Below are 12,386 nucleotides of genomic sequence, written 5' to 3' on the forward strand. Positions count from 1 at the left end.
AAGAATAAACAATAAAAGTACTTTTAAAATTCAATAAACTAACAAATGCTACTTTCAGTGTTAAGCAAGTAGTACCCCTTGCCAAAAACAAATTAGATTCCTAAGATACTGTCATGACTTTTTATTTATTGACTAATACACTATTTTGTAATTTTTTTTTTTTTTTTTGTAAAAAGCAATTTTAAACTTTCTTGCCACTATAATTACACAAATGGTTGCCAGGAGACAGAATTGCGTTCCTTTTCTCAGCAACATTGTAAAAGTGGAACGCAAATTGTCCCAGTGGTACGAACAGAAGAAATATGTCTGGCAAAACACTTCCAGTAATTTGTACTGCCTGTGACATGATATTACGAAATACGCAATCATTCATTCACCTACAGGGTTTCAAAAGGTTATTTATGGTTTTTCCCACTGACAGCTGGCATGTGAATAATAATAATAATAATAATATACACATGATGGTTAGAACTGGCTGAAACTGCTTGCATTATTACTTTATTGTCCATGGATGTTGTTCATCCATAGATCACCACTGTTCATGTTTCAAATTGATTCATGAAAACAGACACAAGCCCTAGGGAGAGCCCAGCTCATTTTTTCGAGGATGTTGTGTCTAAATGAAACTCCTGGCTGTCACAGGAATATGTGAACAGAACACACCAGGCAACCTTGACCTCAAACGTAGGGCTGCACTAAACCCCATCCAGCTTTCTGGAAACCTGCAACCCAACCATAAAGACTACCACCATATTTCATCACACTTTCTCAAAGAGTTCCAGATTTATGGGGAGTTTCACCTCTGACACAGGACTTAGACTGAGCACCCTGACCTGTGACCCCCCAACAGCCAGGACACAGTTTCTTTCAGCATGTTGGGGGTCATTACCTCCTCAACCAGGCTGCCCATTACCTTCCAGTTTTATTAAACTTATTTTTAAAATGCCATGACCCCCTGACCAAGCAAAGAAAACTTTCAAAATGTGATCTATTTATATGGCTCATAAAAACACTCCATAACATTGTTTCTATACAAGGCCATACTGTCCGTACCTGTAATGTAACTCTTTAAAGTCTGTGTCTTTATAATGGTGTAACATACACCATGAATATGAATCCCATTGCATTGCTTGAAATCATATTTACACTGATTACACATTCTAATGGTGCAACATACATGTATCAGAGCGATCGGTCTGCATTGGGGGTATTACACTGGGGGGCTGCATCAAAACAAGAGTTCAGACCTCAACAGAAGAGACCCAATGGAGTTAACAAATGCGTCTGGGTAACATGAGCCTGAAAGACCTTCACCCTCTCGAGTGTTTGTAACACCCCCCCTTCTGGAGGGTTATGGGCCTGCAGGGAGAGCTACTTAACAGTTAAAGCAAGCATTTTCTACGCTGTGCTTGAATGTGAACAGTTCCATTGTTCTGAACAAGAGATCAAGCCCTACTGAAAATAGAAAGCAAACATTAACATCAACACAAATCATTTTACCAGCAATACAATGCACATACATAAAAGTTAGACATGTTTCATGATGGGTGTGTGTATTTGTTTGCTTTCTGATGGGTGTGTGTATTTGTTTGGTTTCTGATGGATGTGTTTGTTTTCTGATGGGTGTGTGTATTTGTTTGTTTTCTGATGGATGTGTTTGTTTTCTGATGGGTGTGTGGATTTGTTTGTTTTCTGATGGGTGTGTGGATTTGTTTGGTTTCTGATGGGTGTGTGGTTTTGTTTTCTGATGGATTTGTTTGTTTTCTGATGGGTGTTTGGATTTGTTTGTTTGCTGATGGATTTGTTTGTTTTCTGATGGGTGTGTGGATTTGTTTGGTTTCTGATGGGTGTGTGGTTTTGTTTTCTGATGGATTTGTTTGTTTTCTGATGGGTGTTTGGATTTGTTTGTTTGCTGATGGATTTGTTTGTTTTCTGATGGGTGTGTGGATTTGTTTGGTTTCTGATGTGTGTGTGGTTTTGTTTTCTGATGGATTTGTTTGTTTTCCAATGGGTGTGTGGATTTGTTTGTTTGCTGATGGATTTGTTTGTTTTCTGATGGGTGTGTGGATTTGTTTGTTTTCTGATGGATTTGTTTGTGTTCTGATGGGTGTGTGGATTTGTTTGTTTTCTGATGGATGTGTTTGTTTTCTGATGGGTGTGTGTATTTGTTTGTTTTCTGATGGATGTGTTTGTTTTCTGATGGGTGTGTGGATTTGTTTTCTGATGGGTGTGTGGATTTGTTTGGTTTCTGATGGGTGTGTGGTTTTGTTTTCTGATGGATTTGTTTGTTTTCTGATGGGTGTGTGGATTTGTTTGTTTGCTGATGGATTTGTTTGTGTTCTGATGGGTGTGTGGATTTGTTTGTTTCTTGATGGATGTGTTTGTTTTCTGATGGGTGTGTGTATTTGTTTGTTTTCTGACGGATGTGTTTGTTTTCTGATGGGTGTGTGGATTTGTTTGTTTTCTGATGGGTGTGTGGATTTGTTTGGTTTCTGATGGGTGTGTGGATTTGTTTGTTTTCTGATGGATTTGTTTGGTTTCTAATGGGTGTGTGGATTTGTTTGTTGAAAATATTTGATGATAACACTGAAAATAATTGCCATGTTATCAGTTTTCACACGCTAACCCATTTAATATGTTTGTTCTCTGACAGTCAGAGAAAATAAAATAAGAGCATAGAAATAATTCTATATGCCATCAACCTTTACTTAATTATTAATTATAATATTTAACCAGGAAAACCTATTAAGAGAACATGTTGTCAATAAAACAATGATTAATGGTTAAAGAGTTGTTGGTAGATTTAATGCCCTTTGACTTTGTCATTAACTGTAGATAACCAACCCATTTCTCAGGGATTAAGCACAATTCCATTCAGACATAAGCTCCCTCCCTCAGGAAATATCCAGACAGCTTTTGAAATGAGCACGAGGTCACCCAGTCTAGCCTGTTCCAGGTCAATGGGAGTCAATGCAGAAGCCTGCTCTGCCAGGAAAGCTCATTAAATCTGTTAAAGGTGTATTCATGTATAAGAGTGACCCTGTAACCCAGAACGTGGGACCCTCCGCCTCACTGAGCAAGAGCAGCAATCCCTGGATTCTTCATATATGTGAACATCATTTAGAAAGTTTATTTAACATCATGTAACCAAAGAAACTAAAAAATGATGTCGCAAAAGTCTACTAGAAGCCATAATAATAGTACATTATTTCATGTTAGATTTTGAAATGTCACATTTTTCAATTTCTGTCAGTTTTTCATTAAGTATATGTGAAACTACAAAGTGATATGTAATTCAAGGTGTTAACATGACATTATTCAGCAGGTTTCATTGGACTTTATGGAGCACAATGAGTTAATTCTACAGGGTGGTGCAACACTTTTGTCCACAGCTGTACATGAACCAGATAAAGCCCATGCAGTGTGCAATACAAGAGAGTCTTGGACCTCCAGCCCTGCTAGCTCATACCTGTGCTGCAGTTTGTTAAATACACAGGAAATCCTCACCTGACAATGTGATTCCTGTTCTGCAAGGAGGACTATCTGGTATCATTTAATTGAGTACAATGAAAAGCCCAAACCCTGAGAAGGTACTGTCACTTCTAACTTGTGATAAAATAACCATGACTGACAGCTCCCCATACAAAGGCCTATAATCCTTATGGGAAAACTGTGTCCCTCTGCTGTAGTGCAGATCACTCATTACTCTCTGTGTTTACACAATTGTGTTCACTTAGAAACAACTTACCAAATGAAATATAAAAAATAACATACATATTGGTACTGCATATGTTTTGGTGCTGACTTTAGCACATTATGAAAAGTGATATGAGAATCAGATGTTCTGTTTACCTACATATAGTATTTCCTTTCACTTTCCTGATTGAGCAACAATCTGTTTTTGTGCCAAATTATGCATAAGGGTTTTTATTGTCATACAGACGGCATTAAAAACATAAATATAATGTGAGCCAAGTGCTGAGAGCAGCCAAGCCCCTGATAGAGTTTCCCTGCCTGGGACCACAGCATTGCAGAGCAGCCCAGCCCTGATAGTCACCCTGCCTGGGACCACAACATTGCAGAGCAGCCCAGCCCTGATAGAGTGTCCCTGCCTGGGACCACAGCATTGCAGAGCAGCCCAGCCCTGATAGACTCTCCCTGCCTGGGACCACAGCATTGCAGAGCAGCCCAGCCCTGATAGAATCTCCCTGCCTGGGACCACAGCATTGCAGAGCAGCCCAGCCCTGATAGAGCCTCCCTGCCTGGGACCACAACAATCTGGAGCAGCCCAGCCCTGATAGAGTCTCCCTGCCTGGGACCACAGCATTACAGAGCAGCCCAGCCCTGATAGAGTCTCCCTGCCTGGGACCACAGCATTGCAGAGTAGCCCAACCCTGATAGAGTTAACATGTAGAAAGTACTGATTGGAGGAGAAACTTCAAAATGGAGCACCACAGGGATCAGTATGAGGTTATCTGCTATTCCTAATCTACACTAATGACTTAGATTGTGGTATAGCAAGCAAACTTTGCAGATGATGCAAAAATGACGCTAGATGACGCTAGACAATGTGGGGAAGCTATAAAAAAGGCCAACTAAATGCTTGGATATATAGTAAAAATGGTTGAATTTAAATCAAGGGAAGTAATGTTAAAACTTTACAATGCATTAATAAGACCTCATCTAGAATACAGTTCTGGTCACCTCATTACAAAAAGGATATGTTGCTCTAGAAAGATTCAAAGAAGAGCGACCAGAATTATTCTGGGTTTAAAAGGCATGTCATATGCAGACAGGCTAAAAGAATTTAATCTATTCAGTACTTAACAAAGAAGACTCAGGTGGAGATCTGATTCAAGCATTCAAAAATCTGGGACCACAGCATTGCAGAGCAGTCCAGCCCTGATAGAGACTCCCTGCCTGGGACCACAGCATTGCAGAGCAGTCCAGCCCTGATAGAGACTCCCTGCCTGGGACCACAGCATTGCAGAGCAGCCCAGCCCCTAATTGAGTGGAATACACTTTTTCTTTTTTTTTTGTTGTTGTTTTTTTTTTATGACACAGACTCTACAGCCTGAACATCAGACTCTGATTACTTGCTCTTCAGCATTTTGCAGGTTGCAAGGAAATATAATCACTGTGTGTTGAAACACAAGAATAGTTTGCTCAAGATTATACTCCAGGTGATTCTCATTTCCCCCTCTTAAGTAAACAGCTAGTCTTTGTTGCACGCACGTGCATCTTTTTTCACTCAATCACCAAACAATAAAATTCAATATTTTGCTGTTATTTTTAAAATGCTCAATAATATTACAACCTATGAATGATTTCCTATTTCCTCTAAAATAAGCATTAGATGAATGAGATGGGGAATAGACTCACATATTGGAACCTATTGCCCTGAGCCACGGACACAAGGCTACTCGAAACATACTGTACAGCTAAAAAAAAATCATTGGGCTCAAAGAACCAATCTTGTACACATTGACTTCTTCCTTTAGGCTAGCATTAGTCTAGACATTACAGCAGGGTTGACAATATTCAATAAACCCATTAGAAATAGGAGAATGGTTTGTCGATCTAATAGAAGAGTTCAAGTTTCTACATACTGCAGATAAGACTTTAGATGCTAGATCTGCAATAAGTGACCTGTGTCAAATGTTGATGAATGCAGCTATTGCTCTGTGGCTGAAGGGTAAAGAAGTAGAAAAAGGATTAAAGCATTTGAACTATGACTGTCTCGCCTGATACCTTTCAGGGAAATAAAGAGACAGATGAACAGATGGATGAAATACTCTATTTTAATGATCTAAGCAACGGCAGATCTAAATATCGCCACTCTTTAACTCGATAAAAGTTCTTTGGGTGTTTTCCTCCAGGGGATTTACTGACCCTCTTATTCACATCACAACATGGAGTAGTTGTAGAGTACAATGAGCTCAGCTTACCATTACCTTTACACATCCTAGGAAAGTGCCACTAAGACCTCACACGGTTTGACTGGCTTCGATTTTCCTGTTACCAGATTCGCTTCATATCCTATACGTGTGTCTGTGATGATGTCATACACAAACATTCATTGGCACCATTGTGTCAATCTATAACAATGCAGTGATATTTTAAAATCCAAAGCATGGGAAAGATAAGGGGCAGTTTGATCCATCACCCCTTCTTTCCAGGGTGGAATCCAATTTCTTCAATGAACAGCAGCAGTGATGTCATCACTTCAGCTGGTAGAATATCCAGACATTTAACCTCAAGTGCAGAGTGCTTCCTATTTCTCACATGGGTTTGTTTTTCTCAATTATAAAAGGGCGTAATAAATAAGTAATTATTGACATTTCATTGGTCACGTCTTCGTAGTTACAGATACAGAAGTGCCTCTGAATTCCAGTCCACTACATGATCAATGTGATGCCAGTGGCACATTTTACAATGTATTTCTGCTTCAAGGTTATTTACAGTGTACAGGTTAGGCACAAGATCTGAACAGTGACCCTCAGTACCTCCCTTGAGTTTGATGGTGATCCTCTTACAAGCATCCATTCTACTCAGAGTACCTGCTGCTTTTATCTCAATCAACAGTCTGGGACATACTTTACACAGCAGATACATTATTTTTGAAGCACTGGCACTTTGGACTTATTTATAGCCGACACACAAGTATTTGTAGAATAATCATCTTTATTAATATTTGGTATTATTGTTTTCCTGATCTGGATGGTGTCCCAATTTTATCTTAAAATGTAAGACCAGTGCCAAGCTGGGTCTGTTTCAATAATGCTGTGTTTTTGCTGGGTCTGTTTCAATAATGCTGTGTTCTTGCTGGGTCTGATTCAATAAGACTATGTTCTTGCTGGGTCTGTTCCAATAATGCTGTGTTCTTGCTGGGTCTGTTTTGTTCCAGTAATGTTGTGTTCTTTCTGGGTCGTTTCAATAAGAACTTGTTTCAATAATGCTGTGTTCTTGCTGGGTCTGTTTCAATAAGGTTGTGTTCTTGCTGGGTCTGTTCTGTTTCAATAAGGCTGTGTTCTTGCTGGGTCTGTTCCAATAAGGCTACGTTCTTGCTGGATCTGTTCCAATAAGGCTATGTTCTTGCTGGGTCTGTTCCAGTAAGGCTGTGTTCTTGCTGGGTCTGTTCTGTTTCAATAAGGTTGTGTCCTTGCTGGGTCTGTTCCAATAAGGCTACGTTCTTGCTGTGTCTGTTCCAATAGCTATGTTCTTGCTGGATCTGTTCCAATAAGGTTGTGTTCATGCTGGATCTGTTCTGTTTCAATAAGGCTGTGTTCTTGCTGGGTCTGTTTTGTTCCAGTAATGTTGTGTTCTTTCTGGGTCGTTTCAATAAGAACTTGTTTCAATAATGCTGTGTTCTTGCTGGGTCTGTTCCAATAAAGATGTGTTCTTGCTGGGTCTGTTCTGTTTCAATAAGGTTGTGTTCTTGCTGGATCTGTTCTAATAAGGCTGTGTTCTTGCTGGGTCTGTTCTGTTTCAATAAGGTTGTGTTCTTGCTGGGTCTGTTCCAATAAGGCTACGTTCTTGCTGTGTCTGTTCCAATAAGGCTATGTTCTTGCTGGATCTGTTCCAATAAGGTTGTGTTCTTGCTGGATCTGTTCTGTTTCAATAAGGCTGTGTTCTTGCTGGATCTGTTCCAATAAGGCTGAGTTCTTGCTGGGTCTGTTCTGTTTCAAGAATGCTGTGTTCTTACTGGGTCTGTTCTGTTTCAATAAGGTTGTGTTCTTGCTGGGTCTGTTCTATTTCAATAAGGCTATGTTCTTGCTGGATCTGTTCCAATAAGGCTATGTTCTTGCTGGATCTGTTCCAATAAGGCTGAATTCTTACTGTGTCTGTTCTGTTTCAATAAGGTTGTGTTCTTGCTGTGTCTGTTCTGTTTCAATAAGGTTGTGTTCTTGCTGGGTCTGTTCTGTTTCAATAAGGTTGATTTCTTGCTGGATCTGTTCCAATAAGGCTGAATTCTTGCTGGGTCTGTTCTGTTCCAATAAGGCTGTGTTCTTGTTGTGTCTTTTCCAATAATGCTGTGATCTTGCTGTGTCTGTTCCAATAAGGTTGTGTTCTTGCTGGGTCTGTTCTGTTTCAATAAGGCTATGTTCTTGCTGGATCTGTTCCAATAAGGCTATGTTCTTGCTGGATCTGTTCCAATAAGGCTGAATTCTTGCTGGGTCTGTTCTGTTTCAATAAGGCTGTGTTCTTGCTGTGTCTGTTCCAATAAGGCTGTGTTCTTGCTGGGGCTGTTCCAATAAGGCTGTGTTCTTGCTGGGTCTGTTCCAATAAGGTTGTGTTCTTGCTGGATCTGTTCCAATAAGGTTGTGTTCATGCTGGGTCTGTTCTGTTTTAATAAGGTTGATTTCTTGCTGGATCTGTTCCAATAATGCTGTGACCTTGCTGGGTCTGTTCCAATAAGGTTGCGTTCTTACTAGATCTGTTCCAATAAGGTTGTGTTCTTGCTGGGTCTGTTCTGTTTCAATAAGGTTGATTTCTTGCTGGATCTGTTCCAATAATGCTATGATCTTGCTGTGTCTGTTCCAATAATGCTGAATTCTTGCTGGGTCTGTGCTGTTTCAATAAGGCTATGTTCTTGCTGGATCTGTTCCAATAAGGCTATGTTCTTGCTGGATCTGTTCCAATAAGGCTGAATTCTTGCTGGGTCTGTTCTGTTTCAATAAGGCTGTGTTGTTGCTGTGCCTGTTCCAATAAGGCTGTGTTCTTGCTGGGTCTGTTCCAATAAGATTGTGTTCTTGCTGGGTCTGTTCTGTTTCAATAAGGTTGATTTCTTGCTGGATCTGTTCCAATAATGCTGTGTTCTTGCTGTGTTTGTTCTGTTCCAATAAGTCTGTGTTCTGCTGTGTGTGTTCCAATAAGGCTGGGTTCTTGCTGGCTGGGTTCCAATAATGCTATGTTCTTGCTGGGTCTGTTCCAATAAGGTTGTGTTCTTGCTGGGTCTGTTCCAATAAGTCTGTGTTCTTGCTGGGTCTGTTCCAATACAGTTGTGTTCTTGCTGAGTCTGTTCCAATAATGCTATGTTCTTGCTGGGTCTGTTCCAATAAGTCTGTGTTCTTGCTGGGTCTGTTCCAGTAAGGCTGTGTTTAAATTCAGTCCCTCCTTGGTGTTTACAGTGATGATTGCCTGGCATATGAGCAGCACTGGGAGTAGTTACTGAGTGAAAGCCTCTCTCAAATATCAGAGACCACCAATTACCCTGTCTGAAACACCGGCTTGTAAAACTATCGCTTGTAAAATGATCTGCTACACACCAAAACGATATTGCTTAAATAACCCAAAATGCATTTACCATGAAATTGATCTGTTTTAATTTGTTCTTTCTAAACCTCCTCAAGTTTCCATTTAATCTGTAGAGAGTAGATGCACATCCGCCTATCACAAATCACTATGCCCATAAAGACAATGGCTGACTAAAGGGAACATCACAGAGATTTCACAAGAAATGCAATGCATCCCATAAACTGAAAAAAGATTAGGGATAAAAAGTTAAATTTGTAAGGGTCAGTAAAGACATATTCAGTGTTCAGTTTTCAGATTTCAGTATTACTTCATGCATCATTAAGCATTTGCACTTGAAATTTCAATATTACTTCAGACATCAATAAACATTTGCACATTATTGTAAACCGGATATTAGCTCCCCTTGATAAATGTGTGCTTTTATTATTGTAAACCGAATGTTAGCTCCCCTTGATAAATGTTCTCTTTCTTCTGACCAGTTCATTTGTTTGTTCTTTTTGGCTTCCGTAAATAATCTTTCAGTTTTGATTCCCTAAAACAATATATGTGTGCAGACCAGATAAGGGGACCATGTTTGAAACAATAACGCGATTCCCTATGGCGGAATGCAGATTTATTCTGTAGTAGCTTGTGGAAGTGTACATGGCGACTGCCCTGCACAGGTGGGAATTAGTGTTGGTATAATTTGTATGTGGAAATGGGTTTATTGTGTGCTGCTTTGGAGTCGATTTGTGTGATTAAATTATTTTTTTACAGATGGGCGCTCGATTGAGACTTGCTGCCTGCTAGGCTTGTTTGAGGGGAAGGGCAGCAAGTGATTGGCTTTGCTGGTGCTCAATCAGCAGATGGGCGGGTCTTGACCGAGCGTCCATCGGTTTAAAAACATCCAGTGGAGATGGCTCTGGGAGACTGCAAAACCATACTACCGAGAGGAGCTGTGTATATTCGGGAGAAGAGGGTCTGCTCTGCAGGAACGGCAGCTCCTCAACCCTGAAACTGCAAGCGGTGCTTGTGAAGGCAATCCCCAGCCAAGGCCGTATGAAGCAGCAGGGGTCGTCATATGAATACCAGCTCATCAGTAGGTTAGTTTAAGGGATAGTGATCCCAAGTAGGGTTATGTAGTGTAGCCGGTTCCTTGAGCGGGACACCTCACTTATAAGGCTAGCGCTCGTCCTGTGTGGCACCTTTTATTTGTAGTTTTTGTTCTGTGTTTTATTTTGCCTTTTTTTACAGCTTGCTGTATGTGTACTCTGTGTGTTACCATCGCTGGTAATGTCACATGACCCCTTTGTTCATTTACTTTTTTTATTAATAAATCCTGTGCGTCTGTGCTGGCGTTTCAACTCCCCATGTCTCTCTGTATTGCTTAAGCAGCGGCTACCCACATGCGTGACACGAGCACCCTGTCACAGCCTCTGTAACAACTTCAGCAGTTCACTGACAAATGAGCTCACTGGCAGAGGTGTGCTCCAGGATTGAAAACAGCATAAAAACTTAACATTGTCAGTGCATTTTAAACAGATGAGCAATGAATGGGCATGCTCAACAGTTCAGGACTTTAACATACATATTGCATGGGAGACATTGCAATCTACATTCTCCTGCAAGGAAAGAGAAATCCAACCCCTAATCAAGAACTGTCAGACTGGGCAGAAGAAGGAGGACATTCAACAGCTGCCCCAGTCAATATCCTGATGGTGTTGCGCCAGCTCAGAATAAGCAGGAGAACTGAGCTTCTCTAAATGCACAGACATGCATGTTTACATCAAACAGACAGAAAGAGAGTCTCCTTTTCCACTGGGGATCCAAGCCCTAGCAATACCGGCAGACAAGCTGGCTGTCTGCCTGGGGATTATACACAGTCCACACTGTGCATACTGTACAGTACGTGGAAATCAGTCCACACTATGCATACTGTACAGTACGTGGAAATCAGTCCACACTATGCATACTGTACAGTACGTGGAAATCAGTCCACGCTATGCATACTGTACAGTACGTGGAAATCAGTCCACACTATGCATACTGTACAGTACGTGGAAATCAGTCCACACTATGCATACTGTACAGTACGTGGAAATCCTTGCCGGGAATTGCTAAGGAACAAAACAGCTCAGGCACAACCGATACACCTGAGATCATAGTCAAGTGCTGTCTGAACCCCCACACAGGCATACGATTGTAGACCAGAAACGTAATAATCACTTGATTACATTATTCATTGTTTGTTAATACAGCAGCAGATGCACTTTTATAGCCATGCAAGGCTGGTCATCTTGCAAAGCAAAACAAAATGAACCCTGACAGGATCAATAACTGCATGACAGCCCCTTGACTGATGTTAACCCGAGGCATGTAAAGGAGGTCACATGAACAGTGTGTTTGCCTGGCCTGATCACTGATTCACAGTAACTCACATCTGGATCCAGTGGCTTGAATGAGGCTCTGGCAAGCCACAATGCCACTGTCACTGCTCCTCTGCATGTGTGGCTTCATTGGCTCCCCTCAGTTGCTCTGAAGGAGCTGATCTGGGAAGGCCAGGCCTAACATAACTGAGCGAGAGAAAGCACACAGGCCTAAAGGCTGGTTCGTACTTCAGACTCCGACATGATTTCTGGTCAATTATGGAGCTTAATGAAAAAAAAAAAAAGATTTCTGTAAAATCTGTTACGTACTTTGTTATTTAACCAATTTGTTATTTATTTTTCTTAAACAACAGCCTTAAGATTTATTTTTTATTGATTATTTCACTGCATCCCTTCTTGCATTATTATTATTATTATTATTATTATTATTATTATTATTATTATTATTTATATTGATGTGTATTTAGCAGGGACCACATATTCATGTTGTATCCTATATACAGACATGATTAGAGACAGATTTCTGGTATGGTAATAACGACATCCTCTACTAAGTGTGGTTTAGTGTTATTAATGGTTTAGTATCACTGTATTAAACTGAACTCATTGAGAAAACAGCACAACACAAGTGCATGCAGATTATATATATATATATATATATATATATATATATATATATATATATATATATATATATAATATATATATATATATATATATATATATATCCTGCCAAAGCTAAATCCACAGTTCACTTGTGAA

At 40.2% G+C, this 12,386-nt stretch overlaps 1 protein-coding gene across 3 annotated transcripts in view; it reads right to left on the bottom strand.

The window, feature by feature from the left end:
* LOC121299835 (ADP-ribosylation factor-like protein 15) overlaps nucleotides 1–12,386 on the bottom strand; it is a 152,043-nt gene that overhangs the window by 39,108 nt on the left and 100,549 nt on the right. The gene's annotated exons all lie outside the window — the stretch shown is intronic.

This window comes from Polyodon spathula, chromosome 2, assembly GCF_017654505.1.
Source record: "Polyodon spathula isolate WHYD16114869_AA chromosome 2, ASM1765450v1, whole genome shotgun sequence".
NCBI lineage: Eukaryota > Metazoa > Chordata > Actinopteri > Acipenseriformes > Polyodontidae > Polyodon > Polyodon spathula.